This window comes from Amblyomma mixtum, chromosome 10, assembly GCF_055824585.1.
Source record: "Amblyomma mixtum isolate Tamu chromosome 10, ASM5582458v1, whole genome shotgun sequence".
In the NCBI taxonomy this organism is placed as follows: Eukaryota; Metazoa; Arthropoda; class Arachnida; order Ixodida; family Ixodidae; genus Amblyomma; species Amblyomma mixtum.
In genome coordinates this window covers 69,932,733-69,943,285 of record NC_143021.1, presented here as the reverse complement: position 1 = coordinate 69,943,285, position 10,553 = coordinate 69,932,733, and the positions used below count along the sequence as shown (strand labels likewise).

Here is a 10,553-nt window from a genome sequence, read left to right as displayed (position 1 = left end):
ACTGCATCACGGAAGCTTGCGGTTTAGTAGAGGAGGTGGAGGTGCTGGTTGCCGCACCTGAAGTGGTGGACGGTGGCCGCTTGGCAGAGGGCTTGGTTCGAGATTGACTTCTTTGCGCGGTCTCGTGCCCCGGGCTGTTGCTGCTGCTGCTGCAGGAGAGCTGAAGGGCCTCGTAGCGGTTCGAGGTAGGCAGGGGCGGCCAGATGGTCGCGTCGGCTTTAGGGGGTGGAGGGGCGGCGCGGGCGCGATGGCGTCGTTGGGCGCGGTGCCACTTTAGGACTGCAGCGTCGGCGTCTTTCCTTGCGGGGCATTCAGGATGAGACGGTGTGTGGTCGCCCTTGCAGTTCCAGCAGTGTGGTTCACATTCGTGTGGGATAGTCGTTGGGTCTTGGTCAGGAGGAAACGGTTGGCTGCAAATCGAGCACCGAACAAGGCTAGGCTTGTTAGGACAGACGTCGGCACGGTGTCCTATGGCGTGACAATGCGTGCATTGTTTGCTGTGCGGCTTTTGCGGGTAGACGCGGTACACTCCGCTGTAGAAGACGGCATAGCGTGGTAGACGGGGCCCTTCGACGGTGAGCAGAAGTGTGTTGGTACGTCCGAGACGGCGGGCGCTTAGGAGTCGGGTGCCGTCAACACGAAGATTAGCGGCAAAGTCGTCTTCGGTAAAGTCCATGGTGATGCCGTGTATAACACCACGGGCGTTAAGGGGGTCGTTAGCTACGTACGAGGTGACTTCGTACTGAATGTTGTTCAGTGAAACTTGCTTGAGTTGGAGCAGCTTGTCCGCAGCGGCTGGGCGGTGGGTATCGATGGCCAGGATGTTTTGCGAGGTGCGGAGTTTGATGTAGGTATTGTCACGTTCAGTCTTGGTTAGGCGGGCGGAATCCATGACGGACCGACAGAGCACAGGGAATAAAGTGTTGCCGAGGTTGAGGTGGTTCGCAAACTTCATGACGATCGTGGCTGCGGTGGCTTGCCGGGGCGCCGCGGGAGCACAGTGCTTGTGATTCAGCGCCTGGGCTGCTGACTGGCTAGGCGAGCTCCCCGCCGTTCCGGCTGCGAGCATGCTGGCGAGCGCGGGGGGCGTTGCCCCGGCGGTGCAGATGTAGGCTTGGCTTAGCGCGCCCGGCGTGGGCGGCCAGCCAGATGCTGATGTGCCAAAAAACGGCGCAGACCGCTTGGAATTTTGGTTACCAGGCGTACAGGCGATGAAGTAGCGCTCCTGTAGAACGGTTGGTGGCGATCCGAGGTCAGGAACCTGGACGTAGACGTGATTTTGCTGGAGCTCGGTGTGCGCACAGCCGATCACGGTGGCGCTGGTGGCGCCCTCTCCGCAAACATGAACGACTCGTGATTTGTCAAGCAGACCATGTCACGTGGAAGCCGTTTCATTCAGATATCGTCATTGGAAAAAGAAAACTGGAAAGCTTTCGTTCAACACTGTCGCGCCACAATTGTCAAGTTGTGTTTGCTGCATGTTGGGCGTGATGTGTCATATTGCATGTAGTCATCAAAGTGTGCATTTGCTGCAGGCCTTTGTTTGAATGAGCATCAGTCAGGCTGTTTTGAGTGCAGATATGCCAGCTAAAAGCTGAGGTTCTGAAGGAAGTAATGCATTAGATCTTGGTGGCGTTTTGTTTATTGGCATTGTAGACTGATGTACAGCTCCCGCCAAAAATATACAGCCCAAGAAGTTCTCTTCTAAGCTGTTTAGCGGGGCTCCCTAGAACATCTAGCAATCCAAAGCTTGGGAGGATTGAGGACTTGAAGCCATTTATCATTCGAGAGATTACGGTCACTGAGTATGCTAACCTGGCACGCTGAAAGCAAACCCCTTTGGCTCTATACTTTTGATGGGGGGTGTACATGCAGGTAGATTTGCACTGACCGCAGCAAAAAATTTCACCAAATGCTTTAACACACCATACTTAAATGAAAGAACCACTATGTTATCCCATTCTCTACTGTGAATGCTTTCTGCACAACAAGGGTATTGCCAAATGCAAGGTTAAAATGAGAATGACTTCATAGTTGAGATCGCCGATGCGCCGCAGGACTTGGTAGGGGCCGAAGTAACGACGTAAGAGCTTGTCGCTGAGTCCGCGGCGTCGGATTGGGGACCAAACCCAGACAAGGTCGCCTGGGAAATATTCGACCGCCCGTCTCCGCAGGTTGTACCGTCGGGCATCTTGGTCCTGCTGAGCGCGAATTCGCACCCGGGCTAGTTGACGAGCATCCTCGGCACGCTGTAAAAAGTGGGCAACGTCGGCATATGGGTGGTCGTCGACGTGGGGAAGCATAGCGTCGAGTGTTGTGGTCACCTGTCGTCCATAGATGAGACTGAACAGTGTCATGTTGGTTGTTTCCTGGACGGCAGTATTATAGGCGAACGTGACATAAGGCAGGACTTCATCCCACGTTTTGTGCTCCACGTCCACATACATCGAAAGCATATCCACGAGAGTCTTGTTCAGACGTTCGGTCAGGCCGTTCGTCTGGGGGTGGTATGAGGTCGACCTGCGGTGGCTCGTGTGGCTGAAAGCAAGGATATGCTGCATGAGCTCAGCAGTAAAGGCAGCTCCTCGGTCAGTAATGAGAACTCGGGGTGCGCTGTGGCGCAGGACGATCTGAAGCACAAAAAATTTGGCCACATCGATAGCGGTTCCACTCGAAAGAGCGGCTCTCTCCGCGTAACGCGTGAGATAGTCTGTGGCGACTATTATCCACCGCTTCCCGGAGTTTTATATGGGGAACGGGCCGAGCAAGTCCATCCCGATTTGTTGGAATGGTCGGGACGGCGGGTCAATCGGCTTGAGGAAGCCGGCGGGCTTGGCAGGAGGAACCTTGCGGCGCTGACAGTCACGGCAAGAGCGAACGTAATGCGTAACGTCATGTCCAAGGCGAGGCCAGTAGTATTTTTCGCGAATCTTGGCTTGCGTTCTAGTGACGCCAAGGTGGCCGGAAGCAGGTTCGTCGTGGCAGGCATTCAAAATTTCGACGCGTAGGTTCTCGGGCACAACGAGCAAGTACTCGCGACTGTTAGAAGAAAAGTTCTTTTTGTAGAGTACGCTGTCACGCAGGCAGAGGGAAGATAAAGCTCGCCGGAAGGCGGCAGGTACTCTGCCACTGGCACTTTCGAGATAATCAATGACGTCTCGAAGGTCCGGGTCGGCGCGTTGTTGGTCAGCAAAGTCGGTAGAGTTTAGGGCGGTCACAAAGGCGGCGGCGTCCGCATGTCGAGTGATTTCTCAATGGACATTGCTTCCTTACGAAGTCGTTTACTGTTGCGGGTGGACTCCGAACCAGGCCTGCGAAAAGCTGCTCCTTTACACCCTTCATCAGCAATCGCACCTTCTTCGCCTCCGGCATGCTTGGGTCTGCGCGACGGAAGAGGCGTGTCATCTCTTCCACGTACACCATTACACTTTCGTTCGGAAGTTGGATGCGATTCTGCAGAAGAAGCTCGGCCTTCTCCTTGCGAAACGTACTGGTGAACGCCTGGAGAAATTCTGCTTTGAATGTCTCCCATGTTTGGAGGCAAGATTCATGGTTTACGTACCATGTCCTTGCAGAGTCTTCCAGAGCAAAATAGACATGGTGCATCTTTGAGTCCCCGTCCCAAGAATTGAATGTGGCCACACGGTCGAACTGGTCCAGCCAGTCCTCGGCGTCCTCACGAGGCAGGCCGTGGAAACGCGGCGGATCCCGTTGGTGGTGGAGAAGGACTGGCACAGTTGATGCTGGAGGATTCATTGCAGCAGCGCCGGTACTCCTTGTTGACTTGTGGTCGGGAAGCAGCAGCCCGAACTCGGGAGATAGACCTTGTAGTCGGCGGCTGCCCTGGTGAACGGGCATGTCTACCGGGGGTGGTCGACCTCTGCTGGAATCGCGGCTTGATGGGGGCGTCCGGTACATGAAAGATGTACCCAGCAGCTCCACCAGATGTCACGTCGGTGTAAGACGCGCTAACGCTCTAGGCAGTTTGGAAGGCTCCCAAGAACGTCCGGGGCCGAGTCCGACGGTGGCGAACTTCGTCCTTTTCGCTTAATGTCCTCACGTCGTCGTCTTCAGTAGCGCTAGCGTCACTATTACTCCAGAAGAGCTGGTAGTACATAAGTTTCCCAAGCTGAACGTGCTTTCTGCAGCAGAGGCCTAAAAAACTCTGCATTATATTTCACCTCAGTTATTGAAATTTCATGTGGCAGCCAAACAATGAAGTGAGCATTGTCTTTCCTGCACACATGCAACTGAGTCTGCACCTGGGTATAATATGGATGCTTCTCAATTAGATGACCTTGGTTGTTGAGGTATGGAGCTTCGAGCACGCAGTGGTTAGGCTCCCTCAAAGACCACGGGCACTTAATTTCGACGAGTCCCACTCCATGGCAAGAACAGCTCCACAGCCCATCACGCGTTGCACCTAGGAAAGGCGCCTGCAGGCAAACAGTGTGTGGCAATGAAAAATGTTGAACAGAAGAACAGAAAATTTAAATCGAAACAACAATGGCTATTTTCTAGCACACTTCACAAAAGATGCTATAATTTGAAACAACAGATGCCTTTCGACGGAGGCCCTCAAATCAGTGGCACTGACTGAATATCATAGCGTGGTTGATCAGCCTCGCACCTGCTAGTGTGATGGATTGACTGTCATCATGATACTCAATGCCGCAGGCTGAAAGGCCTTCATTCAGGGCCATTACCGCTTCGTTCTTGATTTGTATCAATGTATCAAACTAATTCATAGTTAACTATGTGAAAAATAAGGACAGCAGATGCTGTTCATTTAAAGCTCCACATAGCTTGTGCTGCAGTAGCTATACAAACAGCCAACACAAGCAAACTTTTTCGTTTCACAACTGGCCCAAACTACGACAAACTTTACGCATGAAGCCTTGGATTTGTGCAATGAAATGCTTTAAACACATCGGCAACTTTACCTTGCAGATCATAAAACATTGGCTAACCTTCTAAATACTGATAAGACAAAATGCACATGCTTGATTTCATGCTTGATGTCATGCTCAATATATTGAAACCATACATCTGGGTCAATGACAAAGCCAATTTCGTGGAGTTCAAAATTGGTGTGACACGTCTTCATATGCTGAAAGTAGTGCTCCTTGGCAGTCCTTTCATTATCTTTGCCCCATCTGACAGATTCCACATTAAGACGTGGTCGCCGTTGCAGAACACTGTCAAGGAACCCGGTAACTGATTCTGGCTTCAGTGTTGAGACCTGGTGCAAAAAGAATGACACGGGAACTAACATAAAAACAAACTACTTGATGATCACATTTTAAGAAAGTTCGGGGAGAAAATGGGATGGAGGCAGAAGAGGAATTTGATAGTTCTGATGCAGCTTTTTTTCACGAGTTATTAAAGAGTGGAACTTGCTGCTTGACTCCATCATGAGAAGTTATTCCCTCAATGCTTTTATTGAAAGCCTTGAATCATTTATATATAATTGTGCACCTGAATGTTAGTAAAGATGTGCCTGAACTTATTTTTCCCCTTGTTGGTTCAACTCCGTCTGGTTTTTTGGTCCAGTGGAGTTGTTGCAGTGCAGTATTTTGTGTTGGGTTGTTTTGTTTGCTGCATTCCACTCTGTGAAAGTGCGGTTATCAAGTTTTTTCTACTCCTGCAGTAGTCTGTGAAGACTGTCATTATCAATAAATGATATTAAATCTCAGTGCTACCAGAAAGTGTTCATTCACTGGGAACAGCTGTAAGCTCACATGAGCAAAGTACAGCATTAGAACCAAATTGCACATCGTATGCAATTTCCTTGCCAAGCAGAGCAGCAGGTGGTTCACTCACACATTGTGCATCTCTTTTGAGGAGTGCGAGGACTTCCATAATTGCACACTTGTTCTTGTCCCAAAGTTGGAAATAGCTGAATGGGAAAAAGGAGTACCAAACACAGTCACTGAAGCATTATATTTTAGTTCTTGGTAAATTTGAATCCTTGGCTCTTTTTAGCTACTACGATGCGTGTCTGGCAGCAAAAGCCACATTTATTGCTGACGAATTGCACTAAAATTTTCCCGGCACTCGATTCAAACTCGTGACATCTGCACTGAAAAGGACTCTGTGGTCGAATTTCGATACAGGCGGCTCGTGTACTGTGCGTTGTCAGTGCACGTTAAAGAACCCCAGGTGGTCGAAATTATCCGGCGCTCTTGACTACGGCGTCTCTCATAGCCTGAGTCATTCTGGGATGTTAAACCCCCACAAACCAAACCAGTTCTGAAGTGAACAGTGGTGAAGCCTAGCCTCTCGAATCGGCACCCGGAAATCTAAGTGCTGCAGGTTACCTTCAAAATAGGCTGGTGATGGTGGCACTTGTATTAAAAAGCTCGCATTTACAGTCAAAGCAGCAACTTTGTCGTTACAATGCAGTAATCTGTGGATAAAAGCCAACTTCAATTTGTACACAGTGTCTCCGTCGCATCTAGTATTCAATACACTGGAATAGGTAGGTTAGCTCAAAATACTGTTTCTTACATGATGTTAAAACATCACACAGTGTGCATTTGCAGCATTCTGTGAATTATTTGGCATGCTTCACATAACCTTGTACAACCATCCATCTTCAACTGTTTTTCTGCACACAAGTCACTAATTATGATGGGAGCCAAGGAGCTTTCGCAACAGTTCGATGCCAAACTTCATTTGCCTCAAAAAGTGTGGAACAGCGGTATTATTGATGTCTCTGACTCCTCGAATGAGCCGTTTGACCAAATGCCTGCTGTCAAACTTTCAAGAAGATTCTCGGACAGTTTGCGTGAGTTACTCTTTCATTGCCTTTGTTTTCTAACGTCTTCTGGAATGACAACTGTCAACTTTAAAATTCACCAATCAGAAATTTTACAAGCAATTAAGATAGCCCTCTTCAACTCTTAATAGTATAAATGAGATCAACATACCCTGCTCATGGTAGTCCCAGTGATTCTTCCATAGCGTGCTCCATACCAGATTTGCGATTCCGAAGAAAGCCGAGTGCTTTTTTCAATTCTTTCAACTTCACTTAGTGGAAGGAACATGTCGTCTAGGAATGTCTCCCTTGTGCTGCGGCTTTTACGGGCATTTCTAGAAAGAGAAGTGTAGAACCCATATATTACACTGAATGCTGCTCGTGTCACAGCCAACATCCAGCATCACCGGTGTCGAACTTTGGAAAATAATACATTAGAGCTGCAATTCTGGTATAATTAACATTAGTAGGAATGGTTCCATGCACAGCAGTAAGCGACAGATCATTAGGCAGGCACAGCAATGCTAGATTCTCACAAAATAATGAACGTATATCCCAGCCAACTGTCCCCCACACTTTAGACAGCTCATTTCATGTTTCCTGAATCTACTTGTATTTAGAAAACTGTACCTAAGAAATGTGTACATCTCTTCATCTTCGGAGGCTGAATCTGTTTACTCGGGGTCAAGCTTGGGAATGCTCCGCAGAACAACTGCTTTAGGGTTCACACGTTTGAGAGCCTCAAATATCTCCCTTTCACTACTCTTGTATTTTTCAGATGTGTGGCAAGGTTGTGTTTTCAGCTTCTTGGACCTTTTTCCTGGCCTGCCAAGGTCAACTTGATCTATGGGCACCATTGTGTCCTGCATGCAAAGCAAACAGAATTTTGTCACTGTTATTTTCATGCTTACGTCCCTGCTAATAATGGTTTTTTAAAGAATTACTGAAGGTAACCTTTTTTGATGTTGCAGAGCTCCAGGCACATGGCCGAGATGTACATGATCTCTCTGCCTCCATACGAGCTGTTGCCTCAAGGGCAAACAAAACAGCAGCCACGTGGCTACAAACAGTCATGAGAACATTAATAGGTGCTTTGCTTCACTTACAATGGGCATATAAGCCATAAATTCAATATATTTCTTTCCAACTTACCCGGCTTTGCACTGACAATGAGCTGCCAAGACGTGTCCCGACAGATTGTCCACACAAACCCAGGCATCGTGGCCTTTTCCTGCTGTTGCCTGCGATGGCATCACTTCCGCTCGCACCAGGCACACTTTCCTCGTGCGTGGCGCCCAGTAGCGGCATTTCCGGACAAACCCTGAAATATTCAGTCATTCCCACAATGCCATCCATGAGTCTGATAAAATCTAGGTGTGGTAAACCAGAGGGATGAAAACTGCTTTTTCTTTGGATTTACTGCATGACACTAGGCATTACATCTAGCTTAAGCTGTAATGGATAACTGCAGTGTTAACTGCAACTGCGGCCTAACAGCAGACCGCTGAGGTCAAGTGCTCCCCGAAGAACAAACTGCAGGCCTGTTGTTATGTCTTCTTGGGCTGAGAGTTTCCCTAGAAGGTGGTGTGCACATTTCTGCAAGCTGTATGGTAACGTAAAGAATGCAAAATCTGCTAAGCAGCTGCTGGTCCAGCCGGCTATTGCAAGCAACACCAAAAAAACCTACACAGTGCATGAGACTCCGTAATACAAACAAGCTGCTGATCTGCTGCTGAAAAAAATATTGGAGATATATGGTTAAAAAGGGCTCAAAGTGCACAATGAATGAAGAGGCATAGTAACAACGTTGGTATGATAATTGATTATTTCGTATCTAGGCCCAAAGAATATTTGAAAACAGTTCATTCGTGTTGTTGCCATGCACAGTTCAAAGCACATGTGAAACCAAGGTGCACATGCAGATGCAGTACCTAAGCAATGGTTGTACTTAAGCAATGGTTATGAGAACCCAACAAAGCAGCCAATACCAGTGCATGAATGTGCATGAACAGCGCATGAATGAGTGTAATGCACCGAGGTAATATGTGCCATGCCACCAGTTCGTCCACATACAAAGCAAATACTGTCCCAAAAGGCACTCTGATCAAGCAAAACAAATGCCTTTAAATCATAATTCGGAAAGAACAAGCTGAGTGACCGTAAACATTCAAAGCAGCAGAGTGCACTTCTGTTTGACGCTCAGGCGAACGGCTACATGTTAATGCAGCTTTCCAAGCATCAAGTGAGTAATGAAAAGTGCATTTTTACGGACCTGAATACATTACAGGTGGAGCGAGACCTCCACTCGTTCCATAAGTATCTATTTCAGGAAGCAGAACAAAGCGAGCTCATATCCATAAAGTTCACTGCGCAGACGATAGTGACAAAAATATAGTAATCATACTTGCCTGATTCAAAGTAATTGTATGCCTCAAGTGCCTTATAATTTTCGACGTTCTCGGGGGTGAACTGGCTCGGAGAGTACAGAAGGCACACCACAAGATTTGTCATCTGGAAGTGTGGGCAAAGCCGCTTCGCGTCGTCGCCTTTCTTCCATTCGCCCTCCGGTATGCTGTACGGGTCCGGCAGTTGCGATCCGTGCACGACCAGTTTCTTCACATACCTTGCTCTTTCTTCTTGATTCAAGCCGTCGATATATTCGCCCATCGTAATTTCGTAACAGCGCCGTTGTTCGCTATCACGCGCTTGCTGCCGAGAACCGCTTACAGATGCACTGCTCCGCTTACTTTATATGAGCGCGTTGAAATTGCAACGGAACTGCCTTGCAGGCATAAACAATAATGCTCCTGCACTCAAGCAACACGCACGCATCGAAATGCTCGGAAAAATCTGCAGGAAAATGCCCGCACGCGACTTTCTTCCACGTGCAGAGTCACTTGTCGCTGGAAGGGCCTGTAGGCAGTCTGCTCTTTCTGCCTACACCCGTTCGCTGCCGACGGCAGCGCCACCTATGTTTACAAACGTCGTCTTTTTTTTTTTGTGACGCTTCGGTGGCGGGGCAGCTTGTTCATGCGGCTATGTTGCGCACTTACCCTCGCAGATTTTCCAAGATCGAGACCTTTCTTTCTATATTCGCTGTCTTGCGCTGGCGAACGTGTGTGTTGCGTTTGCCTGTTCGGAAAGGGCGGATGTCCAACGGGCGCGAACAGGGGCAGTACGTCCTTGTACAGTTCGGTTCCGTGAAGCTCGCAAACGATCGCATCCCGCCCCTTTAACTATTTGTCGCAATTCTTGCAATCCATAACAGAGCATGTATTTTCTCTTTCCACATTTCCACTGCTGCGTCGAGGCATACACGCCGGCGATTTACGAGGCAAGTAATGACGCCGTGTTCCGAGCGCACCTGTGGCGCCATCTGGTCTCAAACGGAAGAACTGCGCGCTGTAAACGGTCTATAGCCTCTTTCGCATCGAACTGACCGCAGCGGCCGGCGCTTCGGAAGTCGCCTTAGCTATAATAAATGGCCTACTCTACACATCGATTTACTGTCAACAGCATCATCTCACAATAAAATGATAGTATGGTAAATCTCCGCGACGCCTTCAGCAGCGAAGCGAGCGGGCGCCAGGCGAGTCGGACCCCAACGTCGGGCCAGCGCCAGCTGCGAGGCGGTCGTGGCAAGAAGTTTGCTCGTATCACAGTCGTTACCTTTGCCAGCAGCTCAGTATTGGTCAGCGATCCTCAAAAATGACACATTTTTCACACTTTTTATCGTAGGGTTTATTATTTACGTCAAGAACACACTTTAGCTCGTTGTTATGACGCCGGCAGA

At 48.8% G+C, this 10,553-nt stretch overlaps 1 pseudogene; it reads right to left on the bottom strand.

Moving 5' to 3' along the window:
- Positions 1-4,091: 4,091 nt before the first annotated feature.
- LOC149326064 (uncharacterized) lies at positions 4,092-9,427 on the bottom strand (annotated as a pseudogene).
- Positions 9,428-10,553: the final 1,126 nt, after the last annotated feature.